The sequence below is a fragment of the Meriones unguiculatus genome, chromosome 5 (assembly GCF_030254825.1).
Source record: "Meriones unguiculatus strain TT.TT164.6M chromosome 5, Bangor_MerUng_6.1, whole genome shotgun sequence".
Lineage (NCBI taxonomy): Eukaryota > Metazoa > Chordata > Mammalia > Rodentia > Muridae > Meriones > Meriones unguiculatus.
This window is the reverse complement of record NC_083353.1, coordinates 94188521-94213429: the sequence shown is the minus strand read 5'-3', so window position 1 is coordinate 94213429 and position 24909 is coordinate 94188521. Positions and strand designations below refer to the sequence as shown.

Here is a 24909-nt window from a genome sequence, read left to right as displayed (position 1 = left end):
ATCAGCAACTACTGAATGGGAACTATGAAACCAATATCTTCTGTAAGGCAAAGGACACCATTAATCAGATAAAGTAGCACCCTAAAGAATGGGAAGAGTTGTGTTTTTTGTTTGTTTGTTTTTACCAACACCATATCTGACAGAAGACTAATGCCACAAAATAAGAAAACAAATAAGCAAATTAAAAATAAGGTCACATAACAGAATTCTCAATAGAGAAAATTCAAATGACTAAGAAAAAGTTAGGTGTATAGATTTCATTATGTTTATCATATCTTATAGATCTATATAAGTGAGTATATCCCATGTTTGTCTTTCTCCTTCTGGGATATTTCACTCAGAATTTAGAAAGACAGATGGGATGTGCATTGAACGTATGACAGGAGTCTACTGAGCGCATCTGAAAGACTCTAACTAGCAGTGTTTTCAAAGCAAAGACTCATGACCAAACCTTTGGCAGAGTACAGGGAATCATAAGAAAGAAGGGGAGTTAGTCTGATGGGGAAAGGATAGGAGCTCCACAAGGACCAAATATATCTGGGCACAGGGTCTTTTCTGAGACTGACATTCAACCAAGGACCATGTATGGATATAACCTAGAACCTCCACTCAGATGTAGCCTGTGGTAGCTCAGTAACCAATTGGTTTCCCAAAGTGAGGGGAACAGGGACTATTTCTAACAGGAACTCAATGACTGGCTCTTTGGTCTCCCCACCCCCGAAGGGAGGAGCAGTCCTGTTAGGCCACAGAGGAGGGCTTTGCAGCCAGTCCTGAAGATACCTGATAAAACAGGATCAGATGAATGGGGAGGAGGTCCCCCCCATCAGTGGACTTGGAAAGGGGCACGATGGAGATGAGGGAGGGAGGGAGGGACTGGGAGGGAATGAGGGATCGGGACATGGCTGGGATACAGAGTTAATAAAATGTAACTGATAAAAATAAATAAATAAATAAATAAATAAATAAATAAATAAAAGAAAAAAAAAAGAAAAAGTTAAAAGAAATATTCAACATCCTTAGTCATCCGGGAATGCAAATCAAAACTACTTTGAGATTCCATCTTACATGTGTCAGAGTGGCTAAGATCAGTAACAAAACTGACAGCTCATCCTGGCCAAGATATGGTGTGAGGGGATTACTCATCTGCTGCTGGTGGGACTGTGAACTCCTACAGCCACTATGGAAATCAAGTAATGAGGATGGGCATACCTCAAGACCCAGTTGTACCAGTCTTGGGTGTATAACCTCAAGGATGCTTCTTACTTCCATAGAGACACTTGCTCTACCATGTTCATTGCTGCTCTATTCAAAATAGCCAGAAGTTAGAAACAGCCTAATTGTCACTCAACAGAAGAATAGAAAAAGAAAATGTGGTATATTTATACAATGTAGTATGATACAACTGTTTAAAAAAATGACATCTGAACTTTGCAAATAAATGCATAAAATAGAAAGAATCATCCTGAGTGATGTATCTGAGACTTGGAAAGATGATGTATACTCAGAAACATGATGTATATTCACTTTTATGAGGATATAATTTTTTAAGACAATGATAACCAAGTTACCATCAGGAGAATAGCACAGTTTAGGTACAGAGTAAGGGATTAGGGGTTACAGATAGATTTCCTTATGAATAGGGAGTTAAATAGATAGGAATGGATGGATGGGAAAAACTGGAACAGAAAGATCAAGTAGAGACAGGGAGAGAAGAGAAGAATGTGGGGGGAGAAAGAGATAGATAAAATCAAGGGCAATTTGAGGGGAAGTATACAAAGTTAATACAGTAAAAACTTTCTAATACATTATATATTATAACATAATATATATAATTATGTATTTTATTATATAGTATAAAGGCATTATAATCCCAGCACTCAAGAGGCAGAGGCAGGCAGATCACTGTGAGTTTGAGGCCAGCCTGATCTTCAAAGCAAGTCCAGGACAGCCAAGGTTACAGAAAGAATCTCTGGCTCAAAACAAAAACTTATGTATGAAGACAAACTTATTGAAATCAGTAAGTAATAGAGGTGACAGAGTCTTAAATGGCCATCCCTTATCACCAAATAGTTTCCAGTCTCTGGACCGAGTTACAACAATTGAGTTGTTGGCCAAGGGAGTTCTGTGGAAATCCACAAACAACTCAGGTTATTGCCAAATCATAGCTTACTTTTCACAAAGAGCAAGATCCAGTTGCTGAAGATAGCACCTACACAACTCACTGAACGCGGAGAAATCAAGCTGGTTGCCTGCATAGAGTCCTCACCCTCGTGTTCTGGCATCTTTGACTAGGAAGATAATCTGCAGGCTACCAAAAGAGAAATATAAGCACTAAGCCAGCCACAGACACTTTGATCTACAATAGTGTACTACCTGTAAACTACACTATGGCAATGGTGGCACAAGACTTGTTAGTTACTTACGGCCCTCTTCTGCAGAGAAAACCCATCCCTAAAAAAACAAAAACCAAAAACTAGTTATCCAGGCACCTATGGTAAAATCAAATACTACCTGTTTAAAAAATAGCAAATAAAAATGACTCCAAAGAACATTCTGCTATATTCGTAGATCCGTACTGTGCTCGGCAGTCTTCAGAGATGCCTTCATCTTCAGCAGATGGGAACAAATACAGAGAGCACAGCCAGACATTATGCAGAGTGGAATACTCAGCTCTAAATGAGATGCCACTCTCTAAACCCTTCCATGAGGGCTCAGGGAACACTGGAAGAGGAGGCAGAATGAGTTATGAGAACCAGACAGGACTGAGGACACCAAGAAAACAAGGTTCTCTAACTCGACACGATCAAAGCTCATATGAAATCAGAGAGACTGGGGTTGCATATGAAGGGCCTGCACAGACCTGTACCAGGTCCTCTGCACATGTATTACAGCTTCAGTTTAGTGTTTCTATAGGAATCCTGAGTATGTACCCTTAAGGGTCTCTGACTTTTTTTTTTTTTAATGAGACAGAAAAAGGCAGTCAATCCAGATGGGAGCTGGGAGTTCCAGGAAGAATTGACTGAGAGGAGTAGAGGAAACCATAATCAGGATATACCATGTGAGGAAAAAAGATATGTGAGATAAAATAAATAATTTATATTTGGTGCAAGAACTAAGTAATTTTTAAAAAATTTCCTCACATAAATGATTCTCTATTTGAGAGTTATATTGTATATTTTGATGTTTTTAAAAATCTTTTCTGGTGATGTGTATACACACATTTTTATAATAAACTTGAGAATAACAAAAAGAGAGAGAGGGGAAGAGGATGCAAAAGGTAGCTGTGGTATATTTGTAAGAAAAAAATTGTTTTGTGAGCTTGACTTTTATTTTTCAGCAGAGGCAGGGGATTAATGTTAGAAGCCTATATTTGAGCTAATAACAGTGAAAACATGCTTGATCATGTTTGCAATGGGTGTGTGATACTCAGAGTTACCACAAGAGCTGAAGGGATTCCAAGGAATCACAACAGTAAAAGTGAAGCTGTCCGAGGTTCTAATACCCAACACTACAAAAACAAATCTGAGTAAAAATGTTGATGGATTTATTCACACAGCTACAGATTTTTTTTCAGTTTTTACAGCTAAGGAAGGTTTTCCATTAATATTCTTTAATTTAAGAAGTAACAGATTTCTCTTTTTTTTCTGAAATGTATGTGAATGTGTAGGTTGTTTGTTTTAACATGAAAATGTCAAACCATGGTTTGCAAACTTCTTTCAGTTGTAGATTTCTGTGAAATCGTTAAAGAAAATTGATGTTTATATTACCGTTTAAGTACTGCAACTTAATAATGGCATCTGTTAAGTACTTACTAAAAGCTAAATATGGTTAAGAGTTTCAAATGCTTGATCTAAAGCGGAAGTTGCCTACTACTCTGTTTTCTCTTCAAAGCGTATAAATCTTTCCTTTTATACTACAATGGAAGTTGTGTTCAGAAACACATAGAACAATTGTTTTTAATAGCTTACCAATCAACAAACAATTGAATATGCCATCAAAACTCAATGTGTCAAATGTCAGGGCAGTTTTCTATTTCTTTCGCAGGTACATGATGTGCTTCGCAGTTAATCCTTCAGTATCCTCAACTTCATCAGTTATTAAAGTGCTACAGCAAGAACTAGAGGCAGCCAGCATAGAGCTGGGAATAGTTTTGATAAGGCCTTCCCTGCTATAGTCTTAGAATAACAGCTGAATTATAAATGAACCTGGAAAAGTTAGCTGGATTCTAACTCTAAATCCCATGTTGTGAAGTATTCCTGGGTGAAGAAACATCCCCTTTGAAGAGATTAGGGGAGGAAGTCTGTATGTGATCACAGCAGCTGGGATGAGGTGTAACTCTGGCCTGGCTTAAAGTGGATTAGCAAGATTTAAAAGATGGAAAATTGTTTTGTGCAAAGCTCACCATGCTTTCAGAAACATAAATGAAATCACAATCCTGTGAATGAAAATCTGATTTCTATTAGTTCAATGTGGAGAAAATCCCATTCTAAATGTTTAAACAGAAAAGGATTGCAGCTTGCCAATATTCATATCGGCTAATGATTGTTACACGTTTAAAAACCATTTCTTGTGATTGTTTTTATTGGCTTTGGATTCATCCAGAGAGATATCAGTGTATGTGTTCTAACAGGTAGAAATAGATGCTAGGCCAATAACAAAATACAATAGGATTCTTCTCCCAGTTAGACAGCATATAATTGTCTGGGTGACATTGAATTAAATGTTTAACCCTGCTTTTGTTTGTTTTCTTCTCTAAAAAATGAGAAAATATGCATCTCACATAAAACCCTTAAAGCTTTTCAGGTTACATCAATTTATATTTTGTATTTGAATGAGCAGTAAGTGCAATGGAATAGTTATATTCCTATTACTCATATTCTTGCTTGCTGATAATTATTAGTGCAATCATGTAATAAATATATTGACCAGTATATTACTTCTTTGACAACTTTTTTCCCCATAATAGTAAAAAAGACAGCTAAGGATGATTTGCAAAACCCAGCACAGATATTTACAGTGATTGTTGTTGTATTCCCTTTCTTTCACTAACACAATGCATCATTCTATCTCAGCAAGCAATGCAGGGTGCTTATAAGCCATCAGCCTTCACTTCACTTCTCCCAAGCATGACAAAACAAAATCTATACCCAGTGTTTCATGGCGACCCATGGGCTATAGATCTCCTTATAAGGCACTATGTCTTGGAAAGGCAAGAGTGTCGATGGATAAAATTTTGTCTTTGTTTACATTTTGATAGGCCTTCCATGTGTCATCATCTAGAACTCACTTTTCTGTCAATCTCTACAAAAAGGAGGACAGTTTTAGCAATGCATCAAAGTCATTAAGAATATATGTAGGAGCCAACCATCTGTTTTTATATCCTCTTCCCCCCATTGACTTTTGACAGAGAAAAAAATATTTCAGTGACCTAATTTATGTGTGTGTGCGTATGTTTGTGAAAAATAAAGAAGTTTATTGACAAATTGCTTAGACACTTTAGTAGAACACTAATGATAACAGTTTTTATACTTGAAGATTTCAAAAAATAACATACCTTTTTTCTGGCATTATTTTCTCAGTTTCAGAGTTTCTACATAGAAGGACAACACTTTGTTAAAAACCATTTTAACATATGGGGATATAAGTGGTGGGTCTAAGTGTATAAAACAGTCTTGGACTTGTTTAGGAGAAAATATATCTCAAAGGAGAGTTCCTAGATAAAATAGAAGACAGAAAATGGGGGGGGGGAGCAGTATATGAAGCAATCACAACATCATCATTTCTGGACTTGATACAAATTTATACCTTAGACATTTCTACCAGGGACAAAGAAACTATTAAGATTCTAACTTTGAGTGATAGAAGATGCTTAAACTGGAAATATAAAGAAAAAAAAAAAGAAGGAAAACATCTGTACCACATTAATTTTTTTCTCAAGTAATCATTTAATTCCAAATATTCTTTATTGATTTGAGAACAGAATATGTATTTTGGGAGATTAATTAACAGAGCTGAAATATGATGCCCATAAATATAAACCCATGCTTATCCAGAGTCTCAAGGAACAAAACACAGAAATAAAATAAACAAAAAGTAAATTATTGCTTTCAGCAACCAATAGCTTTTTAAGTTTGGTGATATAGCTCAGTGGCAGAACATGTGAATATTATGAAGACCTGGACACAATCCCTAGAAAAGTAATGCTCAGTAATATTAAAATAATATTTAACACAGTGAATGCAAAAACTGGGCATCATAGTAAAAAAAGAATTTCATACTGTATATATGTTCCTGGAACTCTCACTGTATTATACACCTTGGACCAAGCTTTTGTTGAGCAAGCTTCTATCTATTCTAGGGATCTAGAATTTGTGGTTAACTTACAGGAATCCCACATGATCAATTAGGAAAGTCATGATTGTTTACAAGATAAAGGTGTTGTAGTAGATGCTGGAAGATTTGCCGTGATTCAAATGATACCTACTGCTGTGCTTACCATCACGTGGACCGATGTGAGTCACACTTAGGATCTTCTTCATATTTTTGAGAAGGCAATAACAGCTGGCTTGTGATAGGCTTGCGCACAAATTGTGTGCCTGTTTCTGATGACCACGCATAGCTGATAATCTCTTTACCATCCTGGAAAAAAATTGCAAGAGAACAGTTAGTAACAGCAACACCATGGCCCACATGGTTTTCACCAGTCATGGAGAGACAAGATGTATACATAGGTTATATTTTAGAGAAGTCAAATAAATCTACCCTTTAGCTAAGACACCTTGTACTGTAAGAGTTTAGAAGTTGTTCAGTATGAACATTGAATTTACATTTGTTCTTTAAAATACATGCTGTAATAAGTTGTCATTTATTTGGAAATGGGTTTGCTTTGCTGAGAAAAACTATGATGATGCAAGGACAAACAATGTCACATATCAGAACGGAAAAAATAGTTGCGATAAAAACAGGTAGCAAAGAACACACAAAACACTTTTTGGGAAAGGAACAGTGATGGGAATGGCACAATATAAAAAGTGCTGACTGGGCAAGCATGAAGAGCTGAGTTTGGATCCTTAGCAGCCCCCCCCCACAAAACAAACAAACAAACAAACAAGCAAAAAAAAGATATGCTTAGGCACTGGTGCAGGGCATGGGAGTGGAAAGAAAAGGATCATTGAGACTCGGCGAACCAGCCAAGCCCAAATCATCAAGCTCAGAAAACTAAAAAGAACAGGTATAAAAGAAGACATCCAGTATTCTCATTTTGCCTCCATCCAACATGTATTACACACATGCATTTACGCACATACACACAGAGACCAAATGGGAAAAAATTAATAACAAATATGCATCTACTTTCTTTAGTGTAGGATGAAAGATCTCTGCATCTTTGCAGATTTAACGAGTATAACTAGGAGGAAAAATCTGTTAGAAGTAAATAAGAGCTGCCAGAATAATAAAACTTTCAATCAAAGTGATTTGTGCCAATTTAATATTATGCTAAACTATTCAAATGTAGTCAACCTTTAGGCTAGCTCCAGATGGAGGGGACTTAACAACATTTCTCTTCAGTTCCCATGTGACTATCTCCAGTAGGATCTGAGAATAATGCCGTTGAGGACCTAGGCTACTGGCCTGCACACGCTACATAAGATTATAGGATGAAAGTTACATGCTGTGCCATTTGATCAAGATATATTGTAGATTAAGTCTGACCTAGGAGAAAATGCTGGAAAGAGCCATAAAAAGATGGATATTCCCCAAATTAAAACTTTCTAAAGATATCATTTCACATAGATTTATTTTATATCCACATCTATTCCGGGTAATCATGCTGAATTGTTACAGTGTTAAGTTGTTGAGCTGTCGCTTGGAAGTTCAACCATGTTCCCAGTCAATTTGACAAACACTAGATTCATATTTGTAGTCATTTTAAATGAAAACATAACTATGTCATTCTTCTCACTTCCATCATCTCTTTACCATTTCTTCCTTGTACCCTTCCCTTGCTCCTTCTAGAAATCATGGGCTCTTTTTCTTTGATTGAATAGATAGGTATACACATATACATACACATATACATATGTCTCTGTGTGTGTGTAACCACGTACGTAAGTACAACCTGTTCAATCCATTTAGTGTTACTGAACCAATTATAGGTTTTCTTTGGAGAAACCTGTTCTCAGCATTTCTTTGGTGCCTGTAGTTCTTTCTCTAGGTTTGGGGCCTTTAAAGATTTATTTCTCTTCCATATGACTATGCCATTTATGCTGTCCTTATCCAGATATTATTAGGGAAGACATATTGTTGAACTATCACGGTTGAGATTCCCTCTTATTTCTAGGAAACACACTCTTGTAGCAGGTTTTATATTGTTACAATCTGAGCATTCCCTCTTCTGTTGTGTTCCCTGAGCCTTGGGTGAAGGAATTGTATTGTAGATTTACCCATTTTGGCTGGACTCCCCAGTCTCAGTTGTTCTCTGCATTTTTATCACTTTTTCATAAAACCCACATTCTTGATAGTTGTATGCCTGAAAGTTATGCCAACTATCCTTTCTTTTCATCAATCAGGTAAAACCATCTTTCAGGAAAGGCTAAGGAGAGACGGGAGTTCTAAAATCTTATCACTAAAAACAGTAAAATTAATTCAGTTACTTATAAAGGAATGTTGTTTTTGATTACTAATATTTTTTATTGATTTATCTTTTAGTTAAACAGTGGTTATTCCTAAACCCTGTGCATACCCAAGTCACCACAGAGACTTGGATGTATTTAATTAACCTAGAACACAATGCTGGACAATAGTTACTCCATCCTAAACCTCCAAGCCCACATAGTTTCCTCCCATTCAGATTTCCCATTTTATACTTGCTCTTATGGTAGTCATATGGTAGGTCCAGTTCATCTCTCCTCAAGGTTCCAAGTCCTCTCCTGCTGATCTCTCCTCTCCAACTCCTCCCACTTGCTTCCTTCTCCTCCCCTCTGGACCAGGCCTTCCCACCCTATTCTCTCCATTGCATAGTATAGGTTGATTGTTTTCTTGACAATACAGAGAACAAAAGGTGACATGTTTACACAAACTTGAGACAGATGATGCTTGAAATAAACACCACAATGCAATGTTCAGATTGACACAAGATAATGGGGTAGAGAAATGTGAATGAACAATGTTAAATTGTATACATTCCACAAGAACATTTTACCAATAAAATTCATTCTGAAAAAAAAAAATTCTTAGCCAGGTGAACACTTAAAACTGCACTGGCTAAAAATAAAAAAGGGTTCTGTGCTTTCAAAGAGAAAGCATTCGCTCTCTTCTGGTCTCAGACACTGTGGGAGCCGCGGGTTACTGTGCAAACATGGCCAAGTCCAAGAACCACACCACACACAACCAGTCCCACAAATGGCACATAAATGGCATCAAGAAACCCCAGTCACAAAGATTCGAATCTCTTAAGGGGCGAACCCCAAATTCTTGAGGAACATGCGCTTTGCCAAGAAGCACAACAAGAAAGGCCTGAAGAAGATGCAAGCAAACAACGCAAAGGCAATGAGTGAGCGAGCAGAGGACATCAAGGCCCTTGTGAAGCCTGCAGCTGTTAAACCCAAGATGCCAAAGGCCCCCAGCCGAAAACTCAGCCGCCTGGCTTTCATCGCTCACCCCAAGCTTGGGAAGCGATTTCGAAGCTACATGGCTAAGGGTCATAGGCTCTGCAAATCAAAGCCCAAGGTTCAAACCAAGGCAGAGGCCACAGCTCCAGCTATGGGCAAGTCTCCGGCTCCAGCTCAGGCTCCCAAAGGTGCCCAGGCCCCTGTGAAGGCTCCGTAGGAAATGAGGAAATGGTTCTACTAATGTGATGACAGACGGACTGGTGTGACACACCCACCTACACACTATGACCAGATGACCAGTGTCCTGTGCTGTTTTTACAAATAAACCTGAAACAAGATCTATTAAAAAGAAAAGAAAAAAATAAAAAAAGAAAGCATTCAACTATATGTAAATAATTAACATGATACAAGGATGAGATAGGCTTTCTTAGAGTTCTAATGACTTGTGTGTGTGTGTGTGTGTGTGTGTGTGTGTGTGTGTGAGTGTGTGTGTGTGTGTATGTGTAGTTGGGGAGGGTCTCTGCAAGCACTATATCCCACAGGTGTAGATCCAGGAGAGGCAGGGAGTCAGTTTCAACACTACTCAGTTGTCAGCTTTGGTTCAGACTTTGAGTAGTTTATTTTAGGTATAGTTAAATACAGAACAATTTGAAAATAATAATAAAAAGTGTTTCCTGATGATTGTTAACTCGATCCTATGTTTATAATAAGGCTTAAGACATGATTACATCAAAACTCTTGTAGAGTGACATCTTCTCTAAAGATAGGTTCTATAGATTAACGGATGAAGCAGGCTCAATGCAAACAATACCTGATAATGGTCTCCTAGGGTATAATGCTATAGACTGACTGAGATAAGCATTAGAGTCTGTGGGAGCCAGTTTGCCTGGCCATATAGATAAGGCAGAGGTCACCTGGCTATCTCTGCTCCCAGCCTTCAGGGTGAAAAACAGGTTTTACATCTCTCTCTTTGAAAAGGCAACCCTATATGTTTAACATTCCAGGGCCCTCGGCTCTATCTGTGAGCACAACCACCTACATGCTTCCTACAGTCACTGCTCTGGTACTCTATTTTCAGTACTTTTGCCCACAGCAACTCATTAACTCACCACAAAGAACTTGAGGTGTGCATCTTTATGTATGCTTTATTAAAGAGAACCTCGAGATGGAATATGCAACTTACCAATGGTCTGTAAGCTACACTCCCGGTTCTGTAACAGTACACCTCTAGCATCAGCAAAAAGTACGAAAACATACCCAGTTCCTGAAAACTGAGAAAGTACTCGACAGTCTATTTAGACTTAATTCTGGGATAGGCACTCACAGGCTGTCTCCTATGTGGTCATCATTGTTGCCAAAACTGAAAATAAAACACGGAGACCAGTGTACTACACAATAAGTAATATCAGATGAACTAAAATTAATAAAGACACCATTCATAAGCAAAGACTTCGGTTTGTTTACATTCTCTCTCATTAGTACAGCTCCACTGAGCTCCTGAATATGGTTCATTGTTGTTGCAAATTATAGCCCATGACTACTTATGAAATCATTCTCTGAATCAAAAAGAAAAACACATATTTCTCACAAGTAAAAAGGTTTATAAAGAGTACATTAGGTAATATGATTACTTGTGAAACCTCATTTTGCTATCACACTGCCAACAACAGGCCGTATTCTGGCCTCAAGTTTACTGCCTAAATATTATCATAGAGTCTGATATATACTGTCCATACTCCATATTTGAAAGCTCAGTACTGGCAGCTCAATCAACAGCAGATCAAAAATGTCACAAAACCAAGATTTTTGTCTGTACTCAGTATATACCGTAAGGAACACAGTTTGACAAACATTCACATAGAACTAACTGAATTAAATAAAATTATTAATATAAAGTTCAATAGAGTTGTGCAATGCTTATATGCAAATATTGTAAGCCATTTTGATTATGGACTTGAGTATCTTTGGATTTTGGTACCTCTAGAAAGGCAAGTCTGTGGGAGATAATTATCATGGTAGAAATTAAGTATGAATACATGGTGTGAGAAAGAGAAGAGAAAGAATTCTTAGCATGGGGAACAACAATACCAAAAAGAAAGTGCTTGAAAACTTAAAAAACAAAAAGTCAATAGGGACAGAAAAAAGACAAAGGCCAAAAGTTTGAAATGTCATGGAAGAAGTAAAAAAAGGTGGACAGAGGCATATGATATTAACTATTTCCTGGGTCAAGGAAAATCCATCCCAGTTAGAGAAAAAAAAAAAAAAACATTATGAATAAGTGTAATTTTGAGTAAGTACTAAGAAACAGTCTAAGGAATGAACAGACTTCAGAGAGAAAGTTTCTCCTGAGAGATCAGTTAAAGATGTTAGCAAAGGGGCATTAGTTTTTGCTTTGGAGTGAGCAAATAGAATTTAGGTGTTGTTTAGGTCAGAGTGCATGAAAGTGAAGCATGAGATGAGAGTGCTGATGAATTCATTAGGGGGGAACTCTCCAGAAACTCAGACTATGAATCTGGTTTCATTTGGAGTCAACTTCATTTCAAATTCACAGAAGTGGGGTAGTGAAAACTGCAGTGAAGTTTCTCGCTACAGTCTTCAGGAAGTGGTTGTGCCTTGGCATTCTGGTACTTGTTAGCCATTGGCTACAGGTCAGTTAGGAGAACCCAATCCCTTGTACTCTTCCAAGAGAGCAACTCCCATTGTCCAAGAGCTATCAAATGAATGAGAAACAGATGAGTGCCATACTGATTCCAACATCTCGACAAGGATAAAAGGGGTGTGGCTAAACATGTGCAGACATATGTTTATTATGTTTATTAATAACAAGAGTTATTCAGCGTTCTCTAGGAGGGAATAATGAGGACTAGGAATACCCTATTAAAGCCAGCTCCAGCTGGCTGTCCTAATACAAAGATGTAGCAGTAGCCGTCAGACTCAGAATGTATATCCGTAGAAAGTCTTTGCTAAATCCTTCTCCCCAACACACACACACACACACACACACACACACACACACACACACGTACACACATGCACAGAAAGAAAGAAAGAAAGAAAGAAAGAAAGAAAGAAAGAAAGAAAGAAAGAAAGATCCACTGAGATTTTATTGGAAACTAAATGACAGAAGAAAGAAAAGAGAGTGTAGCACTCCCCCTTACTATGAATTTTTTCAGTGCAGTAAGTCAGAGACGAGAATTTTTGTGTTAATGTTGAGAATAGATACTGGTTCAAATAGCAAAGATTGGATACTTATAGAAAACAGTATTTACAGTAAGGGAAAATGGACATCTACCTTCTATGTTTTGTTTCTTTCCAAGTGGAGCAATAACTAATTCGTAATCCTATACTGGGAATTATAACTCTTCTTGCAATTTGCCTTCAAGGAATCCACAAAGCTTATATTTTGCTAACTTAACTCATGGCACTCACCATTTATTTACTGATCAGCAAACATTATCAGTTCTGGAATAAGAGTTACAAGAAAATAGAAATAATTTCATTGAAATTTGTGATCAAAGTGAGAATCTGGGTATCATTATGCCTAACATACAACCAAACCAGAGTATACTTAAATAAAAATGAAAAAGGTTTTGTGTATTTGTTACTTCAGTAATGCCTGTGACAAAACACCTACTGGATGCCACTTAAGGGAGGAAGAGATTATTTAGCTCATATTTGCAGTGAGCTACGGTCGATTATGTAAGGAATGCCAAGGCTGTGAGGCTGTATCTGTGAGCATAGTACTGCGACAGAGGTCATGCATGGTGGAACATACTTTTAATGTCAGTTAAAGAGAGAAAAAACATCTCTGGCCTCCACAAGTTCATGCACACATGTGTACATTCATCTGCATACAAATAAACACACACACACACAAAGAGAGAGGAGGGGAAAACGCACATTCACACACACACACAGACATACACACACACACACCCTAAGACCCAAAGAAATATGTACAGCAAAAAGATAGCAAGAAAAATTCTCATATTATATGCTAGTGACTCAAAGTCCAGCATATTTTCATTGACAGCCAAGTTGAGCGATTTGCCATAGGGTATCAATTTGCTCCTGCATGAGGTCAATCCTCTGATTGAACACCATCAAGCTTCCTTTTAGTTGAGCATTAATTCTTTTTTGTACAATTAAGGCATGAGCTACATTGGCTAATTGATTATTCAGGGTCTGAGCAGTCTTCCCAGTATGACTCATGGCTAACGCCCCAGTGGTAGCTCCAACAGCCGCCACTGAGATGGCAGTAATAATGGTGACTGTAGTTCCAAGATCCCTTTTCTGTCTGAAGGTCTGATGCTCTTTGGGTAGATGACACCTAAATGAACATCAGTACAAAGTCCCAATTTATTTCTAATATCAGAGATCAGACCTCTACTCTTGCCTGATGCATTTAAAACAAAAAGGGGGAACTGTAGAGAGCTGCGGAATACTGTGCCTTAAAGATGGAGCTGGTTTCCGCCTTCCACCTTCCCGATGGTGAGTGCTCTCTGTCACGAACAATTCCACATTTGGCTAAGGCTGAGGATCTGGCTTGCTTCCATGTATGTGGACCTATCTGCATTGCCCACGTGGCACGCTGGGGTTGGCTACCCAGAGGCTATTTAAGCTGTGGGCTGGCTTTCCCCAGGGTCAGATGATTGTTCAAGGTTCCTGAATAAACTGCATTGAAAAAAAAAAAAAAAAGATAGCAAGAAGTCATGAAGAGGCAACTTTAGCTCTTAGAGACTATGACAAAAATACGCTAATAGTTAGCATGGTTACTGATCATGTGTTAAGCCCACATAGATTTGTGGCATAGATCAATGGAGAATTAGAAGAAAACCAAAACAAAATTTTATTTCTTAAATTCACATAGACTGTTCTTCCCTTCATGACTGCAGGGTATTGACAGTAAATACATTCACACATTTTTATTGTTTTTGTTTGTTTGTTTTAATTTTCTCATACATTACATTGCAACTTCAGGTATCCTTTCCTCCTTTCTTCCCAGTTCCTCCTTCTTCAAATCCTTTCTTCTCCAGATCCACTCCTCTATTTCCCTTCAGAAAGGATATCAACTACACATAGCATAACAAGTTATAATAAGACTAGGCACATACTCTCATATTAAGGCGGGATGAGACAACCTAGTAGGGGAGAAAGGGTCCTAGGAGCAAGAAAAGAGTCAGACACAGCCACTGCTCCAACTATTAAGAGTCCTACAAGAACACCAAGTGACGCAACCAGAACATATATGCAGATTATGTACAGGTTCCTTGATTGTCACTTCAGACTTTGTAAACCCTTATGAGCCCTGCTTAGTTGATTCCGTGGGCCTTGTTCTTGTGCCCTTGACCCCTTTGACTCCTGCAGTCCTTCCTCCACCTTTTCTGTAGGATTCTCTGAGCTCTGCCCAATGTTCCCTCTGTGGCTCTCTGCATCTGATGTCATCCGATGTTGGATAGAGCCTCTCTGATGACTGTAGGTGTAAGGTTATAGTGTAATTCAATTGCTGATTTCTGTATTCCCCATATCTGGTTGCAACCTTTGTTCTGAGAACCTTCTGACTCCCAGATGGTCCCCATATGTCAATAAAGTACCTTAGAGCCAGTCACTGAGCAGGGGAGAAAATAAGGCTGGATATCCTGCCAGCCTGGGGAGGAGGAGCTGGAAAAAGAATGAGGGGATTCAGCCACAGGAGAGGCCTAGGAAAGATGTGGAGAGAGGAACTAGGGCTAGAGCAAGTATCCCTGGGATGCAAACTGGCAGGAAACCAGATTAGCAGAGAGGATTAAGAATAGAGTAACATCTGCTCATTTGAAGAACCCTAAATCTCAAGTAGGCGTGGTTAAAAAAATATCTAAGTCTAGAAATGACAGTTATGCTAGGCTCCTGTCTACAAGTATAGCAGAATATTACTAGGAATCATTTATTGCCTTTTTTCTCTGCCAGTCATGTTTGGTTCTATCCTACATCTCTGGGCTATTCAGCCTCTGGTTACTGGCCATCCAGGCAGTGACAGGCATGGGCTCCTTCTCCTGGTGTGTATCTCATGTTGGAACAATAATTGGTTGGCCATTCCCACAAGTTCTCCTCCTTCCATATCTCCACACATGTTTAAGGCAGGTCAAATTGTAGGCTGAAGGTTTGATGGCTGAATTGGTGTCCCATTTGTTCCACTAGAAGCCTTGTTTGGTTGCAAAAGGCCAGTTCAGGCTTCGTAGTAGGAGTCTTCATTAAGGCCAACTTCATAGACTCCAGTGATTTTTCCATTGCACTAGGCTTATACCTCACCCCTGAAGGGAAAAATTCCACATTGTTTTATTTTGTTTTTGTTGTTTGGTTTAGTTGTTGTTGCTGTTTTCTCATTTAGTGGGAGACAATGTCCCCAGATGATCAGCTACTATTATTTTTGTATTAATATAACACCGATCACTGTGTGGTAAGTACTGACAGTTTTTGCTTTCTCATAAAAATTTGTATTGATTTTCAATGCAAGCAGCTATAAAGTACATCTCACTACTATAATTTACCGAATCATTTGAACTTATTTTACAGAGATCCCAGGGACAACAAGACTGAGAGGCACCATCTTTCAGTACTCCTGCTCATACATTTCAAACTCATCTGGAGGTTACGTGGAACCTTTAACTTGCTTTTGTAGTAAGATTACTAAATAGGGCTCATTCACATTTTATACTTTATAAATTTCAAATGTATATTTATAAATGCTATCTATAAGGAACATACCAATGTTTGTATAATGAGAACATTTAGTGACTTAAAGCATTTTCTGTGAATACAAGGCTGTTAATTCTATAACAGGCTATAGAAATGTGCTAATTTCATGAATTATATTCAATCACTATTCAGATATTTTATTGCAACTTTTCAAATTTTGTTTATAAAATGTAACAGCATTAACAAGATAAATCATATTTTTCACCTTGACTTTTTTGTTTTATGTCTTTAATATTCTGGAAGACCTTTTTGTGTTTTACCAGTCTGATTCTGACCACATTTCCATGAGCATATTGAATTAAGGAAGTTGCAACAATTCACTTCTCTAATGTTAATTTCATATGCATTCTTTTATGGAAGTACTTCTCAAATAAGAGCTATAACTCAGACAATATTAGAGGGTAATGAACATAATTATGTAAAACTTTTAGGTTAAATTTCTGATATAAAACTACTTGTGAGTTTATTTACCACCTTTATGAAGAAGCAAATTAAAAATTAAGATGGAAGGGTTAAAGTCCTTAATCCTGGATTTAAGATCAAATTCTTGCTCTATTGATTACTTATTTATCTCCTTCTTCAAAGTGTTAATTTTCTTTTACACTTACCATATGTATTTAAAAATAACCAATTAACAGGTCTATTATATATGGCTGTTCTGCAGGTAGATGAGATACTGCATGGCAACCATGTGATCCAGCTCTACAACTCCTTCATGTATCAAAAGGGGAATCTGTGTCCTACAACAGAGATATGCTCACATCCTTGTTTATTACTACTGTCTTCACTCTTCACAATAGAAATGAGATGGAACTAAGCAAGGTGCTCATTAACAGATGAATGAAAAATGAAAAGGTGGCTTCTAATGCATTGAAATTTTATTCCCCCATAAAGAAAAAAATGAAGTTGTTAAATGTGTTGGAAAATTGATGGATCTGGAAAATGTTATTTGATAAGGTAACTCAGATGCAGAAGGACACACACACACAGATACACACACACGGAGTTAAGAAGACAGAGAGAAACTGAGAGAGGAGGAGTATAGGACATGAACCTGTGAGAGCGAAATAGAGGAGTTGAGGAAAGAAGAAGAAAGTAACAAAATATGTCTGACAGAAACACTGCTGGGTATAAATTGTACAAGAGAGGGATGGAGAAGAAGAAGGGAGGGAGGGTATTCTTCTGGGAGGAGGCTTATGCATGTTCCTCTGTTGGGTTTATACTGGAGAGCGGAAATGACCAAGTCAGAGGATCTTGGGGAATTCTCAAGTCAATCTGTGTGTGTATTTAACTTGAGTGGGTACTTGCTAAGGAACGTGTGGCAGTAGAAATAGGGGTTAGTCACCTTCCATTTTCCAGGTACATAAACAATGACCTATGTGAACAGATTTCTTTTTATTTTAATTTTTTATTTAACTTTTATTAATTACACTTTATTCATTTTTTATCCCCCCATAAGCCCCTTCCTCCTCCCCTCCCAGTCCCACCCTCCTCCCCCCTTTCTACATGCATGCCCCTCCCCAAGTCCACTGATAGGGGAGGTCCTCCTCTCCTTCTTTCTGATCTTAGTCTATCAGTTCTCATCAGAAGTGGCTGCATTGTCAAGGTTCTAGGTTATCTCCATGAATAGTCCTTGGTTGGAGTATAAGTCTCTGGGAAGTTCCCTGTGTTCAAATTTTCTTGTTCTGTTGCTCTCCTTGTGGTGTTCCTGTCCTCTCCAGCTCTTACTATTTCCCACTTCTTACATAAAATTCCATTCACTCTGCCCGTCAGTTGGCCATCAGGCTCAGCATCTGCTTTGACAGTCTGCACGGCAGAGGCTTTCTGAGGCCCTCGGTGGCAGGTTCCTAGGTTGTTTCCTGTACATCTAAACAAACTAAGCAAAAGAGAGGACCCTAACTAAAATGTTCAATCCCCATCCTGAAAGGCAAAGAATATGGACATCAGAAGAAGAAGAAAACAGGAAACAACCTAAGAACCTGCTACAGAGGGCCACTGAAAGCCAGAAGGAGAAAACAGTGAACACATTTCTTATTGGATCTAGGAAATACCAGCCATAAATAGAAGAATAAAAGCTGATTGAATGTCTATTCTATTCAACCAGTGTGCTACATTTCTTAGACTAGAAAAGAAAGAGAAAAAAAAAGTGACTTCATCTTTCATAGACTATAGGATTGTGTAATATAATTGAGAGGACAAAAAGGACAAGTTTATGATCTCATAACTCATTAGTCTATTGATTTAGTCTTCTGAATAAAAAGGTCATGATCTTCAAACATCATATCATGATGTAATTTTCATGTACTCATGTAATTATTCCCCAAATGGGCCTTTCTCTTGGGGAAAAAAGTTGAACCTGATAATCAAGAAATGAATAGTTAACTATGGGAAGAGGAGGCAGAGGGGTTTTACAAATGTAATTGCATGCCCTCAGAACCCCATGATGGTGAGGAAATTGGCTGCATGGAAGGATCTGGAGGGGTAGTGAACAGAAGACTGTGGAACAAGGCAGAAAAAAAGTTATAGCGATTGTTACATGTAGAATTGATCGTTATCAATAGAAAATGTATGGGAATATGTGATCATAATGATGCAATAATGCACAGAAAAGTTACTGTGTGGATAAATTATGGAAGAAGGCTACCATATGAGAAAAGCACAAAGTGATGGTTCTGATAGAAATGGTAGCCTCTAGGACAAATGTGCTGTTAGTGAAGAAAACAAGAACATGACTGACCACAGGGCTGTGTAATGCAGTTATTTGACAAATCTTTTTCCTGAGGAAACACAACACACATGTCCATTTACCCCAGATAGGAAGCCCACGGCAGAAAAAAAAAATACAGATACCACAAAAGTCCAGCTTGGTGAAGCAATGAGATTTGTTGGAGTTACTTACAGGAACACAGTTGAGGAATTATTATTATTTTTTTTTTGGAGCAGAAATAACTCAAAAGACAGCTGTACCGCCAAAACCCATGGCAGCATGGGTGACAACTTACAAAGACTTACAAAGCTATGTGCCAGAACACACAGCACAGACTAGAGGTAGTGTAACCAGTCTAAGACTATCACCTCTAAGCGATTCAGCTGGTCTAAATCTCTTCTAGGCAGCTCATCTGGCTTTGTTTCATCCAGTCAGCTGATCTGTTCTTAGCTTCCTTACAGCTCGGCTCCTCTGAGAGCTTTCTTTACAGCTTGTCTTGTCTGAGAATGACTATCAGCAGGTTGACTTGTTTACTGTTGAAGGAAGTAGCCTAGTGAATCTGGTCAATTTCAGGCACTTCCTGGAGCTATTTTGAGTACTTTACCTTCTTGTTGATGGAGCTTCCCTACAGGATGGAATGCTTCACTATCTGAGAAAACCGTTACCCAACAAGTGACTAACAACTAAAGAATTGTTTAAGAGTCATGCTAATAAAGAGTGCATCAAAAAAGATCCTGGAATTCTTGGCTGGCTCAACTAGATAAGTAATAAAATCACCTTAGCCATTAATGGAGTTACAGAGAATAGTGTGTGTGTGTGTGTGTGTGTGTGTGTGTGTGTGGTGTGTATAATATACATAATATATCATATGCATTCCAGATTTATATTATATAAAATAATATGTTTTATATATATACACATATAAAACAATATACTATGACAAAGGTATACTCCTGTTAAACTGGAGTACAAAGCACCACAACAGAAACAACCAGCCCCCACTTCAGCAAGGTTAAAGTTGAGAACTAACTACTGAAAGTTGTCCTTGGACCTTCGTATGAGTGCTATGACACATGTGTACCCCGTACTCAATACAAACACAAATCACAGAATCAAATCCAAGGTAAATTCACTGGCCCATTTTTTATTAATTAATTCAATTTACATCTCAGTCATAGGTCCCTCCCTCTTCTCCTCCCAGTCCCATCCAACCTCCTGCATCTACCTTCCTGCTGTTTCCTCAGAATAGGGGAGCTCCCCTATCCAGACCCTCCAGCTCATGTATTCACATGAGGATTAAGTTTTTCTTCTTCCCATGTGGCCTGGTAGGATAGTCCCATCAGGGGGAAGTGATCAGTAAGCAGGCAACACAGTGCATGTCAGAGATATCCCCCACTTCCCTGACTATTGGGTCCACATGAGGCCTAAGATGCCCATCGGGTGTTTGCAAGTAGAGGACCTAGGTCCAGACAACACTGTCACTGGTTGGTGCTTCAGAGTCCATAGGCCCCTATGGGCCCTGGTTTATTGGCTCTGATGGTCATTTCTCCCACTCTTCCACCATTACCGCTGTCTTTTGTTTTTTTTTTTGTTTGTTTGTTTGTTTGTTTGTTTTGTCACCTTAGGAAATATGGATTTTCCTCCAGACACAGCCACAGATACTGTAAGTCAGTGTTCTTAAACCTGGCAGTTTTCTTGACTCTCTAGTCTTTTTCAAACCATAGAATTATGTATTTCAGCCTGAAGCACATTTTAGGAGGTATTTAAAGTGAGCATCTGCTATATGATCATATGAAATAGATCAATGGAAATCACCAATCAGCCTGAATGTTACTGTGGTATCATTATAAATTTCTTTCCCATTGCATTTTCTACTGTTAAAGTCACTCTTTGTGGATTTGTTCTAGTTTTAATATATTATACTGAGCCTAATGAAAACATTTCATCTGCATAGAGCTGTCACTATGTCTGTGTTTTGTTTCAATATAACATCGGGGAAGAGATACTTAAGAACATATGCGATCAGAAGGAAAATTATCTAATCTGTAATTTAGAATTTATTTCATGTTTAACTTGTCTCATTGGGGATCTGGCTGATTCATGTATGTTCTTGTTAGGAACTATATTTTGAATGACTAAAGAAATTGACACTTTATCCTATGCGTATTTGTATGTGTGTGTAGCTGTGTGCTCATGTTTGTATGTCTTGTTGCATGGGTAGGAACATGCATGTTCATAGAGAGACCAGAGGTCAACCTCATGTGTTGTTCTTCTTTGGGAGCCATCCACTTCAGGGGTTTCAGAGAGGGTCTCTCTCTGGAGATAAGTCTTGCTGAGTCTGGTGGGCTGGCTGGTCATGAAGTTCCAGGGATACATTTATCTTCCTATCTCCTGAGCAATGGGATTAAAGGAATATATCATCACACACTAATGTTTACACATGGAGGCCAGGAATGAAACAAAGGTAATGTATGGCAAGGACTTAATTGACTAATATATCTTTCTAGCCCCAAGAAATTGTTTTGTTTTATTTTTTTAAGCTAGAAACTATGAAATGTGAAGCCAAAGTATATCTTTATTTTTCTCTACCTAACTCAATTTTTAAAAACTAATTTAGCAACTTGCTGCTAGCTTATGTTTTCTGGAAATGTGTCTTGCCTCTCACCACTGACAAAGACAAAGCTGGTTCCTGAGTATATACCGCATAAAACTAGAGGTATGACCTCCAGTGAACTGTTCTTGCCCTGAGGACAAGGCTTCATTTCTCACTTCCCAGAAGGCTGGCTTTCCCACATCAGTCAAAACCTTCTTCCTTGTCCTTCAACAGCTGATCCTCTGTGCACAGAAACTGACTCTCACTCTCCTCAGCCTTTGTCATTCTGGGAAAGGCTAATGATAGACAAAAACAATACTTAAAACCTGCCAATCATAAGCAATCAATAAATACATTTCTCATCAGGTGACTGAAGACTTTCCACTAAATCTGAAATGGCAAAATTTATAAATGTAAACAGATAACTAGACCTTTCCTTTCCCTTTCTTTCTTTCTTTTTTTTTTCTTTCTTTTGTTTTTTAATCTACCCTGGAAATTGTTTCCTCTGGTGCTTTGTCCCTGACACAGTGACCTCTTTTGACTCCTTGTTTCTTACTTTATGAATTTTCTGAGTGAGATAAGTTCTTTAAACCATTGCTGTTGTTCAAGTTGTTTTTTTTTTTGTTGTTGTTGTTGTTTTATACATATAAAAGAAACAAAAACATTAGCTATTTGTTAAGTATACAGCAGAGAACAAGACATTAATGATGGGACTTACAGACAGAAAAAGAAAGATTAAAAACAAATTAGGGTCCACTTACTTACAAAACATAAAAACTGATGACTTAAAGAATGTTGGTTGTCCTCCCTGAACGCATTCTCTGAAAAAATACAACTTAACCTAATCTTAGAGAACAGCAAAACCACCATGCAAACAGATACTTTTTAAAATTTTATTTTCTATATTTAATATGATGTTGTCAGTTTTCTGAGATTACAACCTGCTTTTTTCTCCCAGATCAAAGGCTTTTCAGCAAGGTGATTTTGTGATGCAGGTAGTGTCCTTGACTGCATTTGTGAGCGTCCACAGGGGGAAAAAAATACTGAGGTTTGTATGATAGAAGGTTTGAAGAAAAGATTCATGCCATTATGGCTCATGATTTCCTTCCTACTCTGTTCTGTTTCTTCTCTAAAACTTTCCAACTTCTGTAGCATGAACCTTATTTTTCTAAAGGTAACCTAATGATTAAAATTTTAGATATAGTTGTTGTAAGAGTTAATAAAAATAACTGTGCTAGAAGTGGGTGTGTTTAATAACTAAAACTTCCCCTTTGAAAATTTGCAATTTTGGATTAACAGCATTAGCAGTGGAGATTTAAAGACAGTCAAGTATTGACTGTATTCCTTGATTATTAGTGGCCACTTAGGCAGATCTATAATGAAAAGGAGCAACCTGAGCAAGGAAAAATACAAAACTCACAGTTTGAGGAGAAAAGGGGCACCAGGAAGTGTAATGGAGCTGAGTCCAGTGTTCAAATTGATAAAAAGTTTGAAGAAAAGCCTGATGCTAAATGGGATTTGAAAAGTGGTCTTCAGCAAAAGACCCCACCCAGAGAAGCTTCTAACTTGTGAGAGGGAATTAAAGGAAATCTCATACAGTAAAGGAAATAATAACAGAAATCTGATGCTGATGTAATTGCAAAATGAGGCAGTGTTTCTCCTCCAACAAGCAGCAGAACCTGGCAGCTTTGGCCAAGTAGTGCTGGTTTTAGAGTCAAAGACACAAGAGAGGGGTTTTAGAAGAACCCTCCTCAGTTAAGGAAACCTGCTGGGGCCAGGCAAGTGTCAGAGGTATCTCTAAATGAAGGTCCAGAGAAGCCATTGTTTTTTGAAGCAAAGAAGGTGAAGCCTGGAATGTCTTTAAAACTCCAATATGCTGGAAATGCCAGAGATGTGGATACTTGCTGAGGAAAGCTTCCTACAAAGTGTGGAACCAGCCCGAGAGAGAAAAGTGTGTCGCAGTCAACAAAACTGAAAGGTATTGTTGATTGTTGCTTGACATCAGATGTAAAGATGAAGAGTTTGGCATTTGCCCTCATGATGTTAGGTCTTGCTTTGGTCCAGTATTTCCTCACTATACCTCCTTTCTGCCCATTTGGAATGGTAATGTATTTTCTGTGTAATTGTATATTAAAAGTATGAAGTGTGCTTTTTATTTTTCAGGGGATACCGTTAAGAGATTACCTTAAGCCTCCTAAAAGACTTTGAAATTCGGACTTTTAAAGACGGTCGAGACTGTGATAGACTGGGGAATTTTGAAGTTGGATGAATCAGTTTTCACATTATGATATGGTTAAGGGGACCAAATAGGGAAATGCAGTCATTTGAGTAAGAATGGCTTCTATCAGTACATAAATTTGAATGCTTGGTCACTAAGGATTGGGACTTTTGGAAGGATTAGAAAGTGTGGATTGGTTGGGGTAGGTGTGTCATTTTTGGAGAAAGTATGTTAGGCTTTGAAGCTTCAGAAGCCCAAGCTGAGCTCAGAGAAAGAGGTATACTTCCTTCCTGACACCTGTGGATCTGGATATAGAACTCTCAGCTACCATGTCAGCCTGTATACCACCATACTCTCTGACGTGAGTATAATAGGCTAAACCCTCTTCCTTTATAAGAGCTGCTATGGTCATGGTGTCTCTCCAACCCAACCGAACACTGCCTAAGACACACACAGCCTTAGACACATACAGACAAGTACCAGAGACAAGCCCCACCCCCCCCCAAAAAAAAAAAATCACCATCCTACAATCTCTTTTGAGGTTGTACAAAATCTCTTTTGAGACTGTCCAATATGTCTCACCTCTTAATGTTTTCATCACCTCCTAACAACACTGCTGACTATGGTCAAGTCTTGCATACATGCTCTTTGGGGAGACACTCTAGGCCCAAACTATAGCAAGAATGGAGCTGCCTGTCATTATGAAGATTATAATCCCTACTGTTTCTCAGGATGTTCCCCTAAACACTATGATCTCTTTTGATGTATCATGGACCATTCAGAGGGAGAGGTTACATATGGGGTAAGGGAAGAAGAATACTAGGGCAGCAAGAGTTTTATATACCCCCACTCAACACCCATAAACAAATTTGCACTCTATGTTTTCTATTCTAGTCAACTGACTGATGCTTAATGGGACCAGATTCTTACGTGTTCAAAAGAATCTATAAATCAGCATAACTATTGATTCAGTGTATCTATTACCTAATATATATATACATATTTCAAAATTTTGACAAAAAAAATGGAAATTATTACCTTAAGG

At 38.1% G+C, this 24909-nt stretch overlaps 1 pseudogene; it reads left to right on the top strand.

The window, feature by feature from the left end:
* Positions 1-9317: 9317 nt before the first annotated feature.
* Positions 9318-9828, top strand: LOC110553642 (large ribosomal subunit protein eL29-like; annotated as a pseudogene).
* Positions 9829-24909: the final 15081 nt, after the last annotated feature.